Consider the following 22,948-nt stretch of genomic DNA (forward strand, 5'->3'; position numbering starts at 1 on the left):
ATATGTATTACTCAGCTATTAGGTGCTAGACCTTGGGGATACAGTGGGAATGGAAGAGCTTTATATTTGTCTTTATGGATCTTATTATTCATTAAAGAAACACAAACTAAAGGAGGAAATAAATAAGTACAAATATTAACAAGTGCAATGATGCTTCTTGGAAAATGAAGTGGACCCACTCCAAACAGGGTAAATCCAAAGAAATCTACACAGAGGCACATCATAACCAAACTTATGAAAATCAGAATGAAGGCACACACTCTTGAAAGTAGAGAGAAAAAGGATACTGTACTTAGGGGAGGAAAACAATTTTAAGGCCAGCAGATTCTTCAGCCAAAGCCATGGGGGCAAGGAGAAAATGGCATGATATTTTTCAAGCATGGAAAGAAAATACTTGTGAACTCAGAATTTTATTTCCAATGCAAATATCCTTCAGAAATGAAGGCAGAATAAAGACATTGTCAAAGGAAATTTTCTAAAAAGAAAGGAAATTATAAAAGAAGGAACTTTGAACACCAGAAAGAATTATAAAAAGAAGGGTAAATGCCAATACTTTTTCTTTGCTAGTTGTTATCAAAATTTTACTTTATGACTTAACTTTACACTGTCTAGAAGAAACAACTTTCAAACTTAACTATATAGGTAGATTGAAAATATAAAGATGGCCCTGGCTGGTGTGGCTCAGTTGGTAGGAATGTTATCCTACAAACTGAAAGATCATGGGTTCTGTTCCTGATCAGGGCACATGCCTCGGTTGCTGGTTCAGTCCCCAGTCAAGGTGCATATAAAAGGCAGCCAATAGATATTTCTCTGTCACACTGATGGTACTTTCCCTCTCTTTCTCCCTCCCTTCCCCTCTCTCTAAAATCAATAAGCATGTTCTCATGTGAGGATTAAAAAGAAAGAAAAAATATGAGGATGGAAAAGAGATATCATGCAAACAGAAATCAAAGGAAAATAGGAGAATTATATTAATATTAGATAAAGTAGATTTAAGGAAAAAAGAAGATTACCAGAGAGACACACACACAGAATATTATAAGTATAATCAATGTATTATAAAATATGAAAGTGTCAGTTTAACAAGGAATATACCAATCCTAACTGTGCATGCATTAAACAACCAAGGTGCAAAATATGTGAAGCAAAAAAATTATAGAAATAAAAGGTAAGATAAGAAAATTGACAAAGTTGGCGACTTACCTAGAGGAAACATATGCAGGAAAATCTCAGATATTCCATGCAACAATATTTTTATTGATATGTCCCTTATAGCAAGGGACATAAAGGAAAGAATAAATAAATGGGACCTCATCAAATTAAAAAGCTTCTGTGTGGCCAAAGAAAATAGCATTAAAACGAAAAGAGAACCAACTATATGGGAAAACATATCTGCCAATAATACCACAGACTAGGGTTTGATCTCCAAAATATATAAGGAACTCACATGACTCCATGTCAGGAAGACAAACAACCCAATTAAAAAGTGGGCAAAAGACTTGAACAGGCACTTCTCCAAGGAGAACATACAGAGGCCCAGAGATACATGAAAAGATGCTCAGTATCACTAGCCATCAGAGAGATGCAAATTATAACCACATGGAGATATCACTTCACATCAGTCAGAATGGCCATCATAAACAAAACAAAGGATGTGGAGAAAAGGGAACCCTAGTGCACTGCTGGTGGGAATGCAGACTGGTACAACCACTATGCAAAACAGTATGGAATTTCCTCAGAAAATTAAAAATGGAACTGCCTTTTGACCTGGCAATTCCACTGCTGGGATTATATCCTAAGAACCCTGAAACACCAATCCAAAAGAACCTATGCCCCCCAATGTTTATAGCAACACAATTCACAATAGCCAAGTGCTAGAAGCAACCTAAGTGCCCATCAGTAAATAAGTGTATTAAGAAACTTTGATACATTTACACAATGAAATACTATGCAGCAGAGAGAAAGAAGGAGTTCCTACCATTTGCAACAGCATGGATGAAACTGGAGAGCATTATGCTAAGTAAAATAAGCCAGGCAGTGAAAAACAAATACCATATGATCTCACCTTTTACTGGACTCTAACCAACAAAACAAATAAGTAAGCAAAATGTAACCAGAGACATTGAAATTAAGAACAATATGACAGTAACCAGAGGGGAGGTGGGAGGGAGTAATGGGGGGAAGAGGGGAAGTGTTTTCAGGAACAACTGTAAAGGACACATGGACAAAACTGAGGGGGGTGTGACATCAGGGGAGGGGGTGGAGATGGTTAGGTTTGGGAGGAGTAGTGGTGGGTAAATGCAGACAACTGTAATTGAACAATGATAAAATAATTTATTTAAAAAGTTGAGGACTTAAACATCAATCTTCTAGCAATTAATAGAAAAACTAGACTGAAAAAAAGGATAAAAAAGAAGTCAGCCACAATCAATGAACAATATCCACTCAGTATTGTAGAATATTCCACCCACCAACAGCAGATTATGTTCTGTCCATCAACATACAACAAGACAGATCATATCATGAAAAAACTTCAAAAAATTAAAAATATTCAAAATCATATGGAGTGTGGTCTTTGACCACAATGGAATCAATCTAGGAATCAATAACAAAAGAATAATAGGAAAATCTCCAAACATTTGTAAACTAGACAACACTCTTCTAAAAATTCCGTGCATTAAAAAAGAAGTCTCAAGGGAAATATTTACACTGAAATGAATGAAAATAAAAAATACAACATGAAAACTTGTGGGACAGAGCTAAAGAAGTGCTGAGAGTGAAATTTATAGCAATAAATGAATACATTAGAAGGGAGGATAAGCCTCAAATCAACAATGTAAGCTCCTGCCATGAAAACCTAGGAAAAGAATGGCACAATCAACCCATAGCAAATAAGAAAGCAATAAAGATAAGAGCTAAAATCAATTAAATTGAAATCAGTAAAACAACAGAGAAAAATCAATGAAAGGAAGAGCTGACTCTTTGAAAAAGATCAATAAAATTGACAAACCTCTAGAAAAATTGACAAGGAGAAAAGACAGGGCACAAATCATCAATATTAGGAATGAACAAAGACTGTAACTACAGACCTTGCAGATGTCAGGAAGGTAATAATAACTCTCCACACGTACATTTGGCAACTTGCCTGTATGACCTCTTCCTTGTAAAACATAAACTGCCATAATTGAAATAGATAATTTGAATGGCCTTGCAACTATTAAATAAATCAAATTTCTAATTTAACCCCCACAAAGAAATCTCCAGACCTAGAAGTCTTCATCAGAGAACTCTACCAAATATTTGAAGAAGAATTAACAATAATTATATGTAATTTCTTCTAGAAAACAGAAGAGAAGGGAACATTTCTGAGTTCATTTTATGAAGCTAGTATTACTCTGCATACAAAACCAGGCAAAGCCAGCACAAACACACACAGAATGAAACTAGATTGATATCCTTTTGACCACAGGTAAAAATGTATTTTTTGTCTGTATCAAAATATTAGAAAGTAGAATTCAGCAATCTATAAAAAGCATTATATACTCTGACCAAGTGTTATTTATCCCAGGGATACAAGACTTATTCAGTATTCACAATTAAATCAATGTAATCAACCTTATCCACAGGCTGAAAAAGAAAATTACTTGATCATATAAGTCAGTGTAAAAATATATTTGATAAAGTTCAACACCCATCATGACAAAGAAAAAACTGTCTGAAAAACAGACATAGAAGGAATCTTACTCAATTTGATAAAGAGCATCTACAAAAAATCCTGCAGTTATCCTGTGGACGTGGAAATTAAAAGTACAATACCATTAAAAGCGATTAAAAAAGTAGTGAATAAAAATTTACAAAATGTGTACAACTTAAATGGTCAAAGCTACAAAGTGTTGATAATAATATTTTTTTAATCAAAGAAAGACTTACTCTGTTCATGTATTGGAAGACCCAACATAGTGAAGATGATATTTTTTTCTAAGTTGACAAACAGGTTTAACGCCATGCTTATCAAATCTCACTAAGAGTTTCTATAGAGATAGGTAAGATTATTTTCAAACATTTCTGGAAAAGCAATGAAATTGAAGTAGCTGAACAAGTATAAAGTGGGACAAATGAGTCTACCTGATTTCAAGACTTATTTATTTAGCTACAGCAATCAAGAATGTGTTATTGGCAGAGGTTTTTCGACACACAGGTCAATAAAACAAAATATAAGACCCAGAAATGGGTCTTCATAAATACACCCAACTGATTTTTGACAAAGGCTAATGAAATTCAATTGAGGAATGATATTCTTTTAGTGTAATGATATTCTTGGAATAATTCAAAATGCAATTGGACATTCTTAAGCTAAATTTCACGTTTTATACAGAAATTTACTCAAAATGGATTCTGAACTTCAATGCAAAATATAAAACTATACACTTTTTAGGAAAAAAAGGATAAAATCTTTGATATTTTGACTAACTCTTTGAGCTAGTCAAAGAGTTCTTAGAATTGATACCAAAAGATAATCCATAAAAAATAGATTTCAATATAAAAAATCTTTTGTTTTTCCTTTGCAAAACACCCTTCTAAGAGGATGAAAAGACAAACTATACACTTGGAGAAAAATTTGGCAAAGGGCCAGTTTTAAAACCTACAAAGAACTCTCAAAACTCAGCAAAAAAACATCAATCAGTCCAATGGGAAAGTGAAACAAGACATGAAGAGACATTTTACTGGAGAGAAGATGTAGATGTCAAGTAGGCACATTAAAAGATTTTTCTTTTTTTTTTTTTTTTTTTTCTTTTTTTTTTTTAGGTGTCTTTTTTTTTCCCCCCCCCCCCCCCCACCCCACCACCCCCCCCCCCCCCCTCCCTCCCCCTTTTTTTTTTTTTTTTTTTTAAAAGTTTTTTAAAAACCCCTTTTCTTCCCCCCTCCCCCCCCCCCTCCCCTCTGGTTTTTTTTTTTTTTTTCTTTTTTTTTTTTTTTTTTTTTTTTTTTTTTTTTTTTTGTTTGGGGAAAAAAAAAAATATTTTTTTTTTTTTCCTTTTGAACAACTCTCTATCTATATAGACAGAAAAAAAACAAACACTTTTTTTTTTGTTTTGTAATTTATCTTTTTAATGACTTGGGATGGTTCTTCTTGGATGGGTGGGGGAGATCCCTCCCCCCCCCTTTTTCCTTTCTTTTTTTTTTTCATATTTTTTCCTCAAAACCTTCCCATTTCCCTCCCTTCACCCCCTCTTTTTTCAAATTTTTTTTTCCTTTTTTTTTTTTTTTTTTTTTTTTTTTTTTTTTTTTTTTTTTTTTTTTCCTTTACAACCAACTGTTCCTCTCACCCCCCCCCATTTTTCCTAACCACAAAAATTTTACAAAAAATTAGGATCCCCCTTTATATCCATTTTCCCCCCCCCCAAATTTACCCCCTTTTTTTACCCCCCCCCATGGAAAATTTTAAAAAGTTTTCAATGTCATTAACCATTAGGGAAATGTGGATTAAATTGCAATATGATATCAGCATGCACCAATCAGAATGGATGAAATAAAAAATTACTGAACTCTAAAACTGGCAAGAACATGGAGAATTTGGATTACCACACATTGCACAATGGCATAGCCATTCAGGAAATAATTTTAGTTTCTTTAAAATCTAAACATGCCGCTATCATATAACCTAATGATGATCCTTCTAGGTATTTATCCAAAAGATACTAAAATTTATGTTCACCAAAAGCCTGTACATGAATGTTTATAGCAGCTGTTTTCTTAATAGCCAGAAACTTGAAATAATCAGATATGTTTCAGTGGGCAAATGTTTACACACTAGCCATACATCCATATCATAAAATTCTACTCAGCAATAAAAAGTAACTATTTACACATGCAACAACCTGGATGCTTCTCCAGAGAATTATGCTAAATTTAAAAAAAATCCAATCCCAAGAGGTACATAATGTGTGATGCAATTTATATTAAAATCTTAAAATTTCAAAATTACAGAAATGAAGAACAGATTATTCATTGCTAGGGATTAAGTGGAAGAGGGAGAGAAGTGGTTGTAATTATAAAATAGTGGCGTGGATGAACCTGGAGAACATAAGGCTAAGTGAAATAAGCCAGTCAGAGAAAAACAAATACCACATAATTTCTCTCATATGTAAAATCTAATGAACAAAATGAACTAACAAGCAAAACAGAGACAGACTCAGAGAGAGAACAGGCTGACAGCTGTTGGGAGTGTGAAGGGATTGAGCAAAATGAAAAAAAAAAAAAAGAAAAAACTCATGGGCATGTGTGATTACTGCTATGGGGTAGAAGGGGTGCAGGGGTGTAGAGAAGGATAAAGGGGGATAAATGGTGATGGGATGAGACTTGACTTGGGGTACTGAACATACAATACAGTGTACAAATAATGTGTTGTGGAGTTGAGCCCCTGAAACCTGTATAATTTTGTTAACCAGTGTCACTCTAATAAATTCAATGAAAAGGGGAAAAAAGAGAGGGTGGCATGAGGAATCCTTGTATCTCTGGAAATATTCTTTATCCTGACTGCAGCAATATTAAGATACTACAAAATCCTGACATTGTACTATGATTTCATAACTCACCCCATTGGGAGGAAAGCAGGTAAAGGGCACACAGGACCTCTCTGCATTACTTTTTACACTGCATGTGAATCTACAATTATGTCAAAATAAAATGCTTAACTAAAAAGAACATTTATCAAGTTAATAAAAAAATGGTGAGCGCTGTGAATGGAATGAGCAGATGGAGGACAACTGGAATTAGCTAGATAGGATATTCAGAGAAAGCCTTTCTGAAGAGGTGACATTTAAATTAATCCATGAATAATGAGAAGGAGCCAGCCATATAGGCAGGACAGCATAGCAGGCAGATAGATTAAAATGTTTTGAGACCCTGTGTTGTAGAAGCTCTTAGACAGAGGTGTTATATCCCTCTGGTTTGTGGAGGGGTAGTGGAAATATCCAGCCTTGCTGCCCCAGAGTGCCCTGCTCAGGCATACTGCAGTGAGGGTGGTGATACTGCCTGAGCACTCATTCCATCGAACACAACCCAAGTGTGTGTCCATGTACCAACATCCATAAGATCATCTTGGTCAAGTTTCGGGGTTGCAAAGTTAACATTGTTCATCCAAAGCACATTTATTGAATACTTACAGTAATAATGACTGCTGATACTTATGCAGGGCTTTACTTCCAATTTTGTCATGCATCTTACCTCATTTGAATCTCAAAACTACCCTGAGGGATAGGAATTATTTACACCATTAATTTCCTTTTGCATATGAGGACATTGAAATGGAAAAAAAGGTTAAGTGATATGTTCAAGCATGCTCTATACAGCAGACTTGAAACTCAGATCTGGTACATATGATTCTAAAATCCATCATTTTTTCCATTGTGGACTCATGATGGTTCTATATTATTTACTATATTAGTGTAGTATTATTATAATAATAATTCAAATAAAAACCTGCTTTTGTGTAAAGAACAACTTACTAAGGAGACATAATTGGCATAGAAAATATTAGAAATAAAAAACTTTTTTGCTGAAAATTAATATGATAAGGTAATTGACACTGAAACATAGGAGCAATTTAATAATTTCCAATAAATATTTGAACAATTTTCTGAGCCTCATTTACTAAAAAAAATTCTCTTATTCCTCCAACTTGTTTGTGATGGTAGCTTTATTATATCCTAAATTATCACATGTTTCTATGTCTTCTATTTTATTTATATATGGATGCTGGTTCCACACACTTTTGATTATTATAATTGTATAGTATATTTTAATTTTGCATGCAGTTAGTCTTTTCCCATTGGTGGAGGATATAAAATAATTTTAAAATATTTTTTCTTTAAAACTTTATCTTTCATTAAATGAATACCTTTTCACATGCCCTGAAGAAAAAAGTAAGTGGAGATAAATTAAAAAGGAAAGAGTAATTACATTGATGTCTTCAGAACCATGGTCAGAATCTCATGAGATAAATATGTCACATGTGTGGAATACCACACAAGAGGCTCTCCCACGTCCTCTCAGTTTTGGGTACGTGCTAATGAGGCAATCACTATCTGTACTGACTGTCCTTTCATAAGGCTGGGTTTAAATTTATTTCATACATTAATTGGTCACTTAGATATGTCACATTAAGTTTCCAAGTAGTGCTGTTCTGTCATTGTTTATCAGAGCATCCGTTCATCCCTTTCCTAACACTTAATGCAGCCTGTAATTATTTCCTTTATATACTTATTCCCTCTGTTCCTTACTGGAATGGAAACTCCATAAAGATAAGTGCCATTTTCATCTTATTTTGTGCTTTATCTTTAGTTTTTAGAACAATGTTTAACACATGACAGGTGTTCAATAACCATTGGTTAAAACTTTTGTTGAATGGATTTTAATTTTTCCAGCAGCATTGGGAAACAGATCCGGGCAAGTGTCATTTTTTGAAAATTTCTCACCCAAGAATGTGCTTACTGATTTTTAGGGAGAGACAGTGTGAGAGAGAAACATCAATGTTAGAGAGAAATATTAATTGGTTGTCTCCTATATGTGCCCCAACTGGGTATTGAACCCACTACCTAGGTTTGTGTCCTGACTGGGAATCAAACCTGCAACCTTTTGGTGTATAGGATGACTCTCCAAACCAACTGAGCAATCCAGCCAGAGCAAGAGTTGTCACTTTTTAAAACCAAAGTAATCTGATCTCAATAGAACTTTACTGCATGTGTAGCTCAACTCTGAAAGATTGAGAAAATAATTCATGTTTTATAATGAGCCATAACTTATATAATCAAAACATCAATTATTAGGTACTTCTGGAAAGAAATACTGACTTTTGGATTCCAAATGCTGCATATAACTTCTAGTGTCTCATATCCTTCATTGTGGTGTATAGGAAATAGGGTTGGTGATTCAAGACCTGTGATGGGCATGCAAAAAACCCTGACTGAAGTTATGCTAGAAACTATTGATTTGCATAGATTGAGTAATGGTGTTGTAAAGCCCTAGAAGATATAGCTACTTTCATGACACAGTCTTTCACGGTCACTTTTACTTGGCCAGAAATTTAATTTTAAGTAATCATTGCATAGGTGATGATGTTCCATTGCCTTCTTGAGCTGAACGAATTAAAATGTGAAGTTCTCTTACTTTGTAAGTGGGTAGGAGTTCATTGGACATAGCTCATTAGTCACTTAATTTTTATGCTGTATAAATGGGATGTCGTTTTTGCCATTTTGCATGAAGGGACTTTATGGAAAGCCATAAAGAGGGACAGTAAATTTGTCGGCACGTATTTTGTGACCACATCACCTCTTTCTTTGCAGGGTTCAGTTGTTGAAGCCAATTTCCTGCCCCAGTGCCAGACAGTAACTGTTCACCTTAATAGCCTTTTCTTTAAGAATCACCCCTTGCCCTGCAAGTTTCTCCATACTCTTTTTTTTCCCCAAACAAGCAAAATTGTAGGGCTCAGCAAAAAATGAAGGCACAACCCAAGCAGAGTTTAACTTGATTGTGTAAAGCATAAATCTATGCATCACTTCATACCTTAATAAACTGCATTTCAGTTTCAGGGTTGGTGAGTCTAAATGGAGCCCAGTAGTGAAAGGGTGACATTTCATCATCATTCCTGAATTCTCTTTTGTGCTTTCTCTTGCTGTCTTGAGTCTTCACAATTCCTTTTACTTTCATTTTTAGGATGTAAAGAAGTCATGCTGTATCCTTTTTTATCCTCATAATTTTTTATCTGTAATCAAAAATATTGAAAATTAGTAGAAACTTGCAAATAGCTTAGAACAGAGCAGGTGGAATTATTTGGGTTTGTATCCAAAGCTCAATAAACTATTCTGGATATTAAATCTTAAATGATTGGTAATTTTCACTTAGATTTGTCTCATCATTGTGAAGGTTAAAATATGTCTAGTCCATTATTGAGTCTGAATCAAAGTTGGTGGGGATTTTTTTTGTCATTTCTTAGGACCAAAATTTCACTAGACATTTTCTTGGTGAAAAATTAATTGATCCTAGAGTGGTGGTGATAAATCATTGGAGGTGAAGCCAAATTGATTTTTGCACCACCTCTCACTTGTTTCAATCTTAGTGGAATTAACTCTATTAGGTTCTGAGAATGTTTATGGGTATTATAAAACATTTACATCTTGATGTATTGAGGTACTTGAGTGGTTTTTAGCCATTATTAAGGGAATTATATTAGGATTAGTCTTGTTATCAATCTCTGTATCTGGCACCTAGCTACAGAATGGCTGTTTTATCCTCATTAAAGCCATAAATAGAACTTCATTAACTAGCACATGTCAAGTGCCAAGCCTGGTGGCAAAAACTCACTCCACTTTGTTGAAGACCATGAGTTTCTGAGCATCAGAAGTCAAATAAATAAGCTTTCGACATTTTGTAAAGAGCTTTCTCCATAGGAAAGTGATCCTGCTCCATTGGAGTTTGAAAATACTGTAGGAAATGAAGATTCCATGGAAGTTTTAAACAACTGGGATTAATAGATTTAATTCCTTTCATGCACTTGAGAAATTCTCAGTTAGTAATGAATCTGACTCCATATTGGCCTTGGAGAAAGAATGCTGAGAGTGGCTGTATAGGAGATTATCATAGAGAAGTAGTACATAAACAAAATATTGACCATTAACCTGGTTATATTTTTTTATCTTGAGTGAGGCTCTGGATGTCAGGGTTCAGTTTTTTTTATCTGCATTTTCTTTTCCCACCAAGATTAGTTCTAACTGGCTTAGATGAAAACTGGCTGAAAGATTATAAACAAAAGATAATGATAAATGGTAATGTTCCCACTTGGCTGGGATCTGGGGAGAGTGGAGGCAAGATTCATAATAGCTTGGTCTAGGTGAGGCTATTTTTTTTAAATGATCTGGAAGAGAAAGTAAATTGCATGCTAATGAAATTTGTAGACAGTATTAAATTGGAAGGTGTTGCAAGCAGGAGTGTGGACTGAGGATGTTCTACAAACCTACCCTAAACAGGCCAGAAATATGAGGAGGGAAAAAAAAAGATTAAAATGAGATTAAATTTAGAAAAGACAGGCTAATTTCTTTTTGGGGAGTGATAGAGGGGAATAAAATGAATCTTGAAACAGAGGTGGTGGGAAAACTCAGAATAAATACATTGACCAGAGAGGTAAGGTTTCAGTGTGGTGATGTTGCAGACACCTCCCTGTTCCCTGGCCTGAATGAGACCAGCCACAATCTCTCCCCTGCAGAGACAGCAGCCTACTTCCAGCCTCCTTTCTCATAATTCCTGGGGCTGCCTCTCAGCTCTCTCTCTTCTTTTCCCTTTCTCTTTTTTTTCTGTTCTTTTGCATCCATCAGCTCACCCACCTCTAGTCTGTAGTATTTATTTCTGGTACTTTAAGTAGGAGAAAGATGGAGACAGATTGGGGAAAGGTTGGTGATGGAGAGGGAAACAGATTAAGGGAAGGGAAGGTTTGATTTACTAGGGGAGATTAAAAGCATTGAATTTGCACAGTTTCGTAGCTCATCTCAACAGCATCTAAAGGAGGACACAAATGCACAGGTACTTAGGTGATGTAAACAGGAAGGTGGTTGTGACATTATTTGGCCCCATGAGCAGGGGTATCTGTAGAAGCAATTAAGATAGGAAAATCATATAATCAAAATTCATGGCAGGAGAAAATGAGGGTTGAAATACAGTGGTCTTCGTGTCCATCCTAGTCAACAGCTAACCCAGGCACATTGAAGGGCTTTGCCTGCACTGAACCTGTAGTGGTTCCTGAACTGGGAACCCTAGGAATAAGCCCACATGCCTAAGCCTTTATGTATAAAGTAGGTGAATATTTCTTTTTTGCTTTGATTTTTATTTTGACAAATGTGGCTGTTGAGGAGGGCTCTCAGCCTAACATCTATAAGAAGATCTGTGTATTGATAACCCATTGACATGCCATAAGACAAGAAGGAACTGGGCTAACTCTATTGAGCATATGGAGGGAGATGTAATGAGATATAAATTGCATTCATGTTGAGCAGTTAACCTTCAGAGGTACTGACTCTGTGCCAAATGCTGGGGCAGGCATATTACACATATTATCCAACTGAATTGTTGGATAATAACTTTATGAAACAGGCACTGTTATGATCCCATTTTATAGATGAGGAAAGTAAATCTCAGAGAGGTTATTATAGTGGCCAGTGTTACTCAGCATGGGAGTGGTAGAGCTAGAACATTGTAAAATGACTCCAGAGCCCATGCTTTTAAATAATATTTTATGTTGGCTCTAGTCAGGTACCTCATTTGGTTACAGTGGCATCCTGATACACCAAGATTACATGTTCGATCCCTGGTCAGGACCTATACAAGAATCAACGAATGAATGCATCAAGAAGTAGAACAACAAGTCCCTCTCTTTCTCTCTTTCTGTCTCACCCTCCTCCCCCTTCCTTTCTCTCTCTTAAAAAAATTAATATAAATAAATAAAGTCATGTTGTTAAACAGGTGACTGATTGAGAGAATCACCATGAATGTGTTGGGGACAAACAGCTTCACAAATGGTGTGGTCCTTGAAGGGCTTTGCTTTAGAACTTGTAGCATAGAAGAGAGGGTAGTATTCACAGTTAAAGAAGTAGGCATGGAGTGGGGCCCTTGTGCCATTTAATATGGCAACATCGAGTAGGGAATAGCATCTGTAGTGTTAATAGGAATAACAATATTACAATCAGTAGCAGTTGAATTCCTTGAGTGTTCACTGGGTACCAATAAAAGTGTTGATGCTTTATAGGTATTTCTCACTGAGTCCTGAATTTAAGGTGTCACTTCTAAGTTTTAATTTTAGAAGAAGCTATCTTTATCTAAATTCACAAGTATTGACTACTTCTTGGGAAAAGTCCCAGATTGTGCATAGAGCAGCATGCCTGATCCCAGAGACAGATGGACATAGTATAATCTAAAACTGAAAAACCTAGGGGAAATTTTAACAAGGTAATTTCTGACTCCTTTTCTGAACAGTGAATTTGACATCTGGCTGACTTCAGGGCCTACTCCACTGCTTTCACTCTGTGCCTTCTCTTAAGGGATATTTAAGCATTCTCTCAGACTCTTACAAACTGAAAGTCTTCAGAACCATGGAGAGTGAGCTTTGCATAATAACAACACCTACTCATTTACTGAGCATATTCTATGTGCCAAATACTCCATTAGCATTTTGCACGCATTGTCTAATTTATTCCATCTTTACGACCTTAGTGTAAGGTAGGTACAAGTACCTTCCATTCACAGTTTAAAGAATCTACACTGCAAGAGACTGAGAAGTTTGTGCACATTGTCACACTATTGCAGTGACTAGGCCAGGATTTGATTCAATATCTAGCTAACACTAAAATCCTCACTCCTAACAACTATTTTACATTGCAGAGAATATGTTAAGTTTTCTGTTGATTCCCTTGTATCCCATTCTTCCCAAGCACACTCTGCAGTTGAAGTGAAAACATACACAACCAGAGGTCCATCTTTTGGGTTTGGTTGCACGTTCTGAACTTCAAATAGCACACATAGGTAACATCTAGCATCAAGAGCAGGAAGAAAATGAACATTCCTCCAAAAGTTGGTCAATTTTAAAACCAGGAAGGATGACTAACTGCCTAAGTATTGTACCATTTATTCCAAGTGTCTCTACATGTCATTAGTCTAGGAGTGACAGAGATTCACAGTGACACACTGCAGAAGGATCTACAATGAACACACATGCACGCACACACACTCCTTTATTTCTTCAGAAAAAATCCTCTAACTAGAAATTTCATATCTCTGGTAAGTCCATTGTGGTTTGCAGTGAGTGGCAGAGTTATGGCTGAACAACCTACAATGGCATTTATTTTATTTATTTGTTTCTTAACATTTTTAAAGATTTTATTTATTATCTTTAGAGGGGAAGGGAAGGAGGGAGGGAGAGAAATATCAATGTATGGTTGCCTCTCGTGCATCCCCTGCTGGGAACTGGCCTGCAACCCAGGCATGTGCCCTGACTGGGAATCAAACCGTGATCCTTTGGTTTGCAGGCCCATGCTCAAACCACTGAGCTACACCAGCCAGGGCTACAATGGCATTTTAAATTTATTGTCTACTTCTGGTTCATCCAATGTGAAACCGACTTTGCTCTTGAAACTGTTCTTATTTGGAGGCATAGAGAAAGCAAAGGTTTTCCAAGTGCATGACTACAGTGCAGAAAGGCGAGTCTTTGTGTTGGTCCTAGTAGGGCCTGGGTGGTACTGGAATGGGTGGAGTGAAAGACCTTTACGTGTGCTTGTTTATAATGTTCTCTGAAGAGCATTGGCCATTAATTAGACTCACATAACATCTAGGCCATTGGTGCTCAAATGGCGGATGGCAATCATTTTACCTCATTATTCATATTATCTACTTAGTGGCTAGAAAACATAATTCCTCTCGCAATTTTATTTCTTTTCATTCTTTGGCTTTGCTAATGGCACTGAAAATAATTAGTTCACCCAATCTCTCTCTCTCTCTCTCTTTTTCCTAAAAAGAGGTTTTTATTGCCTTTGCTCCACAGTTGGTGTTTCCCATTATCTCTCAGTCCCTGGGCTCCTGGGTGGGGCTGGTCCCAGGGAGTGCCTCCTGGCCAGGGTTTCTGTGCAGTGCTTGTTGAGGGAGAGGGGACAAGAGTGGAAGGGGGGTTGGCTTTTCCTCAGCTGGTCAGAACTGCGTTGTGATGTCTAGGCCTCAGCTTCCTCTCTGGGCCCCTGAGAGGCTCATAGAGAAATACAGTCCCTCATGATGCCTAAAATATCTGGGGACTATGGCCTGGCCCTCTCCCAGGGGGCTTCCTTCCCAGGATCCCCCTCCATCATTCTCAGCCCCCCAAATTATTTTTGTTTTTTTATAAAACTGCCTGAAACTTCTGTGGGTATAGAAACCACAAACTTATCATCAGAGGAAAGGGGAAAGGGGCAGAAGCAACTGGAAGCCATTTGAGCCTGTTTTCCTCCCTGCACAGCTCTCTTCTTCCCCTACAGCTTGGCCAAAAGCCTGTTGGGAAATTTGTTGCCTGGTTGTGCCCTGGCAGGGATCCCCACCCTACACACATCTGGATCTGACTTTCACAGACCCTCACTTGAAAGCACATGAACATGTAGAAAAACAAGATGAAAACACAGAAAAAAAAATCCTGGATGAAGTGATGATGTGGGGAAACACCCCAGAAGGGAAACCTCAGTAGCCTGCCTCCTCTTGGTAATTTTGGGGGTACTTCAGGGCCTCCCTGGGCTTGGGCAGTCATTGGCTGACCCCAGAGCCCTGTCAGCCACTGGGACTTGTGGACAGTACTTGAGGTCCTATATGTGTCAGTTTAGGCCAAAGACCTGGCCATCCTGATTGATGCCCTTCCTGTAGCTCACCTGCAGAGAGATGGAGTTGTCACAGTTGTTGGTGTCATAGGTGTGCTGCTGGGTCCTTGGAGCGGTGGTGCCCACCTGGCTGGCACACTTGTTGGTGCCAATTTTCAGGCTGATGGTGGTTCATGAGTGGCAGGATATGGTTCTTGGGGTCATACAGGTGCCTGCTAGTGCCATATGCCATGATGCCTGACTGGTTGGCACACTTACTGGTGTCCATCTGGAGCCCAGTGATGTACTGGCCCACCTTCATCATAGTGTCATTGAAGTTGTGCTCCTGCCTCTCTGAGTACTTGGTGCCCATGTCCATGCCCCTCTGCAGCCCCTTTGTCTTGGCCCTCCCTGCCAGAGCCAGAAGAGACATCTGCACCCACGCCATGTTTCCACTCTCAAACAAGTCATTGGCCTGGAACAGGTCCGCAGAATTCATACTGTAGCTCCCCCATGACCTTGATGAACTTGGAAAGATTTTCTAGCTGGTGGCAGTTTTTCGTGGAGCTGTCGATCTTGGGGACCAAGCCTGGCTGCAGCTTTTTCATGAGTGTACACAGGATAACTCTATCCTTCAGGCCCTTCTGGGAGTTGGGACTGGTAGGCCTATGAGTCACTTGGCCCAGCTGTGGAGTCTTGCCTTTGTCTGAGGTCATATTTGGACAGGAGCAAGTTCTTGACCTTGGCCTAAAGCCCATATGAGGTCCCCTTGTTGAACTGCATGGAGCTCATGCCAGCAGGTGCAATGGCAGGACAGAACCCCCCAAACTCTCAGCCTCTGCCATCAGCACAGCTCTAAGTATAGTTCAGAAATTAACTTTCAACAAATTCTCACCTGTCCCTAAAGTAAACACCACTGTGATGTTTGCTGGTAAGCTGCCAATATTTGGAAGTCACCAGGCTAATAAGGCCCTCATGTATACTGTCTTGCCTAAATGAAACATGACATTGAAGATGCTGACTTGAGGAACTACAAGCAGGTGTACTACAGAGTTAAGGGAAATGTTCCCATTTATTTAATGCCATTTCCTCCTGTATACCTGAGGAAGAAACCACCATAACAATGTTTTACAGCTTTTAATATGGTGTTAGTGTTTTCCTTGAGTCAGGACAAGTCCAGCATGACTCCCAAAGGTGGGGAGGTCATCTTGTAAACTCAACAACTGCTCAATCATGGAGAAGAATGTCCCTGACCTTGGTGGGTCTGGTGGGAATGGAAATTATTTTCCCTGGTATTCAGTGAAGTTGTATTGATGCTGAGTGTTTTAGAGGCACCAGACCCCTTTCACATTATGTATGCATACATGGCGAACACATTGTTCTTCTTATTAAAGGCTTATTAACTGCGGTGTCTGAAATGGGGGAAAAAAACAAATGCATTTCCAAATGGCTAGCATGTTTGTTATTCCCTTGGCTAACATACGAAGCCCTAGGGCATAGGGGAAATTTACGGAAACAAGGGTGTAAAAGAAACATTCAGAATTAGGTAGGCTCACATTGAGAAAGGCAAGGAAACCTCAGAAATTTTGATTTTACTATTGTAGTTTCATTTCAATGCTACTATAGGGAATCAAGGAAAAAAGAAAACTAGAAATAATGGCTAAAATATTGAGGAATCTGACACAATGATACAGAAGTGGGGAATTCAAACTTGGAATTCAAGATATAAAATGTATTAAGCAGAAAGCAAATTCTGCAGAAGCTACCATGACAAAAGCGTCATATTAGAAATAGGGAAAGAACCATAGAATGGAAAGTTTAAGGCTATTTCTGGAAGTATGAATTTGAGGTGCATGTGAGTTGAGTAAAAGGAATAGGGACCACTCATTTTGGTGGAGATAAAGTACAGCCTTCATACTTACAGTATATTTCCCAATCCACAGGAGCCAAGAGCACTGAAATCCCACATTGCAATATATGAATAAAGGTTTTCACCCCCCAAACACCTCGGGTATTGCTGAGGGCTGACACTATGCACAAGGAAAGATGTGTCATTGTTCTTTGCCTCACACATTCTAAAATGCATAATAGCTTCTACTTTTCCTTCTGGTGAGAGGGTTGTGTTTAGGAGTGTAAATGACCATCACCTTGGCAGGTATCTTCTCCCTGCTTGTCTCATCTCCAGTACTAGCCCATCAATCTTTGTATTTCTGTAGTCTCCATGGTCAGGAAAGGAGAACAGAGTCTATGAGAGACATCAGAAGAGACTTGGATTCTAGGCAGATTCTACTCCTTCACTCTCCTCTTTGTGAAAGCTCTACTAGCACTGGAGGCATTGGGTTTTCCCAAGCACCACCTCATTTACATGGATGGCCCATTAACACAACATGTAACCCAAGTAGGAATGCAACAATAAATCACCAGTCACATAATTAAATAAACTGAGGCTTCTTGTCTGAAAGGGGGATAACACACAGTTAGCCAAGCATTATTTGTTTCAAATGAAACTAATATTGTGAGAGTAAACATTAAGGCAGGTGGATGTACTGCATCAAAATATTAATTATACACTGTCTTGGACCTGATAATAAATGTTCACATATGGCCTTCTCTCTGGGGGAAATGCCGAAATATGTTACAAAGCAACACTCTGAATAATTCAAGAGAGCCCGAGTGTCAGCAGGAGGACTCGGCTGATGTTGCAGTTATGGTGTCCATTTTCAACTTCCACCACTGTTTTCCTGTCTTCTCTGATGGACTCTGAGGGCCAAGTCTCCTTGTGTCTTAAAGTGTATCATTAAAGATACGTCCCCAGCGTCAATATTTGGGAAAGTTCGAAAGTCTTGACTTAGATGTGTGAGAACTTTTGAAAGGACTGACCTTGGTGTAAATTGTGGTTGCCTGGTTTCTCCTTAATAAATGGAAGCTACCACACCACCTGTCTTTCATGGTTGTAGTAGGGATTCCACATAATATATTGACTACACTTAGAACATGGTGTTCTCAGAGCTGGCATTCTAACTATGTGTAAACATATGTTTTTGATTTCTGGGAGATAGCAATCAAATCCTTAGGAAGCCCTGCATGGACTCTGAAAGAATTTCTTTGATGTTAGGTAATTTTGATTAGAGTTTCTCTCATTTTCCCACTGGGTCAGAGAGTAATCTGTAATCATCTGAGGCTACTCCAAAGGAGGAAAGGCAACTGCCTAGATACTGCATAGGCTCACCTGAGTAGCAGAGTCTTCATCTGGTGGTGTATGCCTTGGTGGCAGATATCTCCCATTGCATCCCATTCAATAGGCTTTGAAAAAAGCCTATAGGCTTTGGACTCGGAAGGACTTGGTCCCCCTAAATGATATTGTTTATTTCCTGGTTCCTTCTCTATCTGCCTGTACTAGTATTCAAAGCCTGTGAGAGCATGGATTGTATCTTTTCCACTCATGGCAATATTTGTTCTGCACCTAGGATGGAGTCTGGCACAGACCTGACTGGCAAGATGTATTTGAGTGAATGAATCAATAATGAAATATTGGCAAGTTAAGTCAAATGATCTCAAACTCAGATGCCTATAGAAATCAGAAAATTTTGAGTTGGGCTGAGTATAAAATGACAAAGATTAAGCCTCTAAGAGTGAACTTAGTGGATTTACCATTCTGCAGGGGAAATGGAGGGCTGAGGGAATAAAGTGGCTACTCCAGATTTTAAAAGGCCAGTGGGTGCCACCAAGACGGTCATGGTGCTGCTCCCCTTCTCTTTTTTGGCCATCTGTTCAGCCTTGAAATTATGCTTGTGCTTTCAGTAGAAATTGAACATGTTGACAGTCATATATTATAATCGGTATATGCCAATATGGTGTTTATTAAATTATCCAATGGATATATTTTGAGGGCCTACTGTGTGTCAGACATGGAGCTAGCTGTATGGCTACAATACCAGATACTTCAGCATTCACAGTGGGTCTCATCCAGCATCGTTCGCACCATTGCTCGCATGGTGCAATACCCGGCACACAGCTGGCCTTTAATAAACATTTGCTTAATGACTAAATGTTTAATAGGAAGAACGAAATGAAAAGCTTGCTGATTGCTAGTTCATAGTATGTATGTATATGCACATATCTGCACAGGCACGTATAAAATGCACATTAAATTTTTTTCACTTATCATCTAAATCTCTAAGCTGAAGACTATTTACTTAGATGTGAAAAGAAACTCTAAAATTATCAACTTATTGTTTCTGCACTACAAACATCTTTAGGAAATCTGGTAACACTTAGTATCTTAATGCAAGCTTTCCAATTTAGGTTACATGTGTTGAGGGGTAGGATCATGGGTGGGAGGTGGGGATGGCTGGGGTAGAGGGGAGTGGTGGAGGGAAATGGAGACAACTGTACTTGAACAACAATAAAAAAGTTAAAGAATTAAGCTTCAACTTCTTGCTAAAAAGGGGGGCATGCTAAATATTAATGCATTTTGCACACTCTAAACTTTCGTGTCTGTACAAGCATATGTAAGGCATTTGAGACAACATCAAAGTGACTCATGTTCTACTTTGTGACTTGATGTAATTCTTAACTGTGTGGGGACCCAGATGAGATGTGAATGCTTAGATTTAGTGTACAAATGGGAAAATTATACTTCTTAAAATATCTCTAAGTTGTTAAAATTCATGGAGAAAATATTCGTGGTCAACAATGCTTATTAGAATGATATACAAATATATTTATAGCAGTGTTTCTTAAGCTGCACTATGCTAGGAGATGATGTTTAAATGCAGATTCTGGTTCAGCATATCCAGGTAGGATCCTGAGATTCTGAATTTCTACTGAACTCCTAGTGATCAGATGTTGCCAACCCATTGACATGCTGAGTAGCAAGAGTTTTGAGCATGTAACAAACTTACTACTGTCCTTGTATTATTCCATTCCCAGTCATAGGAAAATCCTTTAGTAGGAACTGTTATAGTTTTTTATTATTTTTATTTTATAGACTGAAAAAATAAAAACCAGTGCAGTAAGAGAACTGATTTTGATTTGAAGATGCACTCTTAGGAAAAAGAAAAGCTGAGATTTGAACCTAGGAACTCTGACTTCAAGCTCATGCTACTAAGCACTCTGTCCACTGTCTGTTCTCACCACTTCAATAGCTGAAGCAAACTCTTGGGTCCATAATCAGACCCTGACAGGTATTCTCTATATGCCTGTGTGCTATGGTAAATTTTAGAACGTGCTTTTGGTAGTCTCTCTTGAAGTGGCAGAATTGTAGTCCTGGAGCTTTAAGGTCTATTGGAACCATCAGTAATTCTTGGACATTTGTTTTTAAGTTAATTATTCTCATTAGTACTCTGTCACCCCCAGGAGGATACAGAAGCAATCTCTTTAGCTTCCTGCAGCATGAGAAAGGTAAGTAGTCACTACATGTAGGTCCAGACTTTGAACAGAATTAGCTTTTGTCATTTTTACCAACTATGCCCTTTATTTGTGCACAAGTTATTTTTAGAATAATAAAAAAATGTACTGATCTGTTTAATAACGAGAATGATCTTGCCTTCAGATTATACTGTTGAGCAATTTCTGAACAATAGAATTTTTCTTTGCAGATGTCACAGAGATATCATTTCATTGATTTGTTGGAAAGGGTAGATATAGATTGATGGAGTAAGTAGGTCTCCCACCTCTGATTGGTGCTGCGAAGAATAAAATCCCACCAGTGTACCTTTTGTATAATCAATAGGAAGTGAGGAAGTCACTCATTTTAACTTGGATGCTAGCTGGCACCATCCTAATCAGCTCCCATTTTAATCACAGCAGTGGGAGGAAGAAAGACATTCATGAGCCTGCTAATGCCTATGTTACAGAACTATAGCTGTTCACTGGCAACTGCTAAAATGCTACTCTTTCATGTCGTTTTAATTGAGCATCTTTCCATCTTCTAGCATGTCCAGCATCTGTCTCATCCACAAGCAATGCTAATTTTAAGTCAAAACATAGAATGCTCTAGTACAAGAACATGCAATGAATAAGAATTATAAAATGAAAAGGTAGGGATAGTTGCATCCTGAGGAAAAATGCCTTCCCAGGCAACATAAAGGAACAAAATAATGTACATGTCTTCTGAATGTAGTAAGGATTTGAGGCTATTTGTAAAGAGAGAAAATTGAATGAGTAATATGAAGAATCAGTCCACAATAAGAGAATAATGATTTTATGAAGCTGTGTAGAAAGAGAAGAGAGAACAGGGGAGATATGAATACCTTTGATAGTTGAGAATGAAATGGAAATTTAACAGCTTAAAGGGGGGAATGGACAGGAGAGGAAACAACATCATAAAAGATAACCAATGCTTTTAAGCAAAATGAGGGGAAGAGATTTAGAAATGTGAAAAACTGTGACCACAGCATTTTTCATGGGGGAAATGTAGCTTGGATTCTTGCATTTAGAAACTACTTTTTCACAAATCCTGCCATCTTATTTGAAAGTAATAATTAGTCACATGTGTAATAAGAAACAGCATGGGTTGTAATGATAAGCAGCAGTAATTTGAATATGAGTTATATGAGTAATGAAAAAAGAAAAGGAAAGGACTGCATAGCAATTTTCTTATTGTGGCTAAAGTGAACTTAACACATATGGACAAAAAAGGATTTACTATCTATAGGGTTTTAAGTTAGTATTGAGAGTGTTGATTGTGATGAGAGGGTAGTTTTTGTTATTGTATGAAATGTGCTATTGTATAGCCTTGGCTGGTGTGGCTCAGTGAATTAAGTGCTAGCCTGTGAACCAAAGGGTTGCAGGTTTGATTCCCAGTCAGGGCACATGCCTGGATTGTGGGCAAGATCCCTGGTAGGAGGCATGTGAGAGGCAACCACACATTGATGTTTCTCTCCCTCTCTTCCTCCCTCCATTCCCCTCTCTAAAAATAAGTAAAGTCTTTAAAAAATAAAATGTGTTACTTTAAGTGAAGAACATTATACTTTCCATTCTAGAATGCATGGGAAAGTATTCTTCTAGATGAGGGTCATGAATTTGCTTGCCAGGATAAGATCACATAGGAAGTAGTTGAAACTGCAGGGATATGATTTTTTTCTCCTCCCTCATTTTCTCTTTTCCTTTTGTAGGATTGCTTATAAACTATGGACTTCATATTGTGTATACTTGTGTATTCATTCAGATAAATACACAGTATAAGATAAAAATGTGTTTTTCTTTATGACCACCATTAGTGAGTCCTGGTGTGTCTATGGACTTTGGCATTAAACTTATTAAGATGCAGTTAATAAAGAAATGGTATTTGTTTCTGATAAAGTCTCATGTAGAACAGCGAAGTGGACATACATCCAATGGTTTCTCATTGGAGGAAATAATTCTACCATTTTTGTTGTTTTTGTTTGTTTGTTTGTTTTTAAAGAAAATCTAATTGCATGTGAATTTTTCTTTGGTGCAAGGTAGCTCTGAGAATTTCCTAGAAGTTAAAATTGATAAGTAATTTAGTGTAAAAAAATACCTTCAAACATTAAAACCAGACTATTAATAGCCACGTTTTGAAAGTTTTGGTCAAGACAGTGTCATAGGCAAATGCAATACTTGAATCCTCT

General features: G+C 37.6%; 1 protein-coding gene and 1 pseudogene across 1 annotated transcript in view; one reads left to right on the plus strand and one right to left on the minus strand.

Moving 5' to 3' along the window:
* RBFOX1 (RNA binding fox-1 homolog 1) overlaps nt 1-22,948 on the plus strand; it is a 1,505,061-nt gene that overhangs the window by 227,694 nt on the left and 1,254,419 nt on the right. The gene's annotated exons all lie outside the window — the stretch shown is intronic.
* Nucleotides 15,241-16,145, minus strand: LOC119047977 (calponin-2-like; annotated as a pseudogene).

The sequence above is a fragment of the Artibeus jamaicensis genome, unplaced genomic scaffold, assembly GCF_021234435.1.
Source record: "Artibeus jamaicensis isolate MK-2021 breed Jamaican fruit bat unplaced genomic scaffold, CSHL_Jam_final contig_700, whole genome shotgun sequence".
NCBI classification, from domain to species: Eukaryota; Metazoa; Chordata; class Mammalia; order Chiroptera; family Phyllostomidae; genus Artibeus; species Artibeus jamaicensis.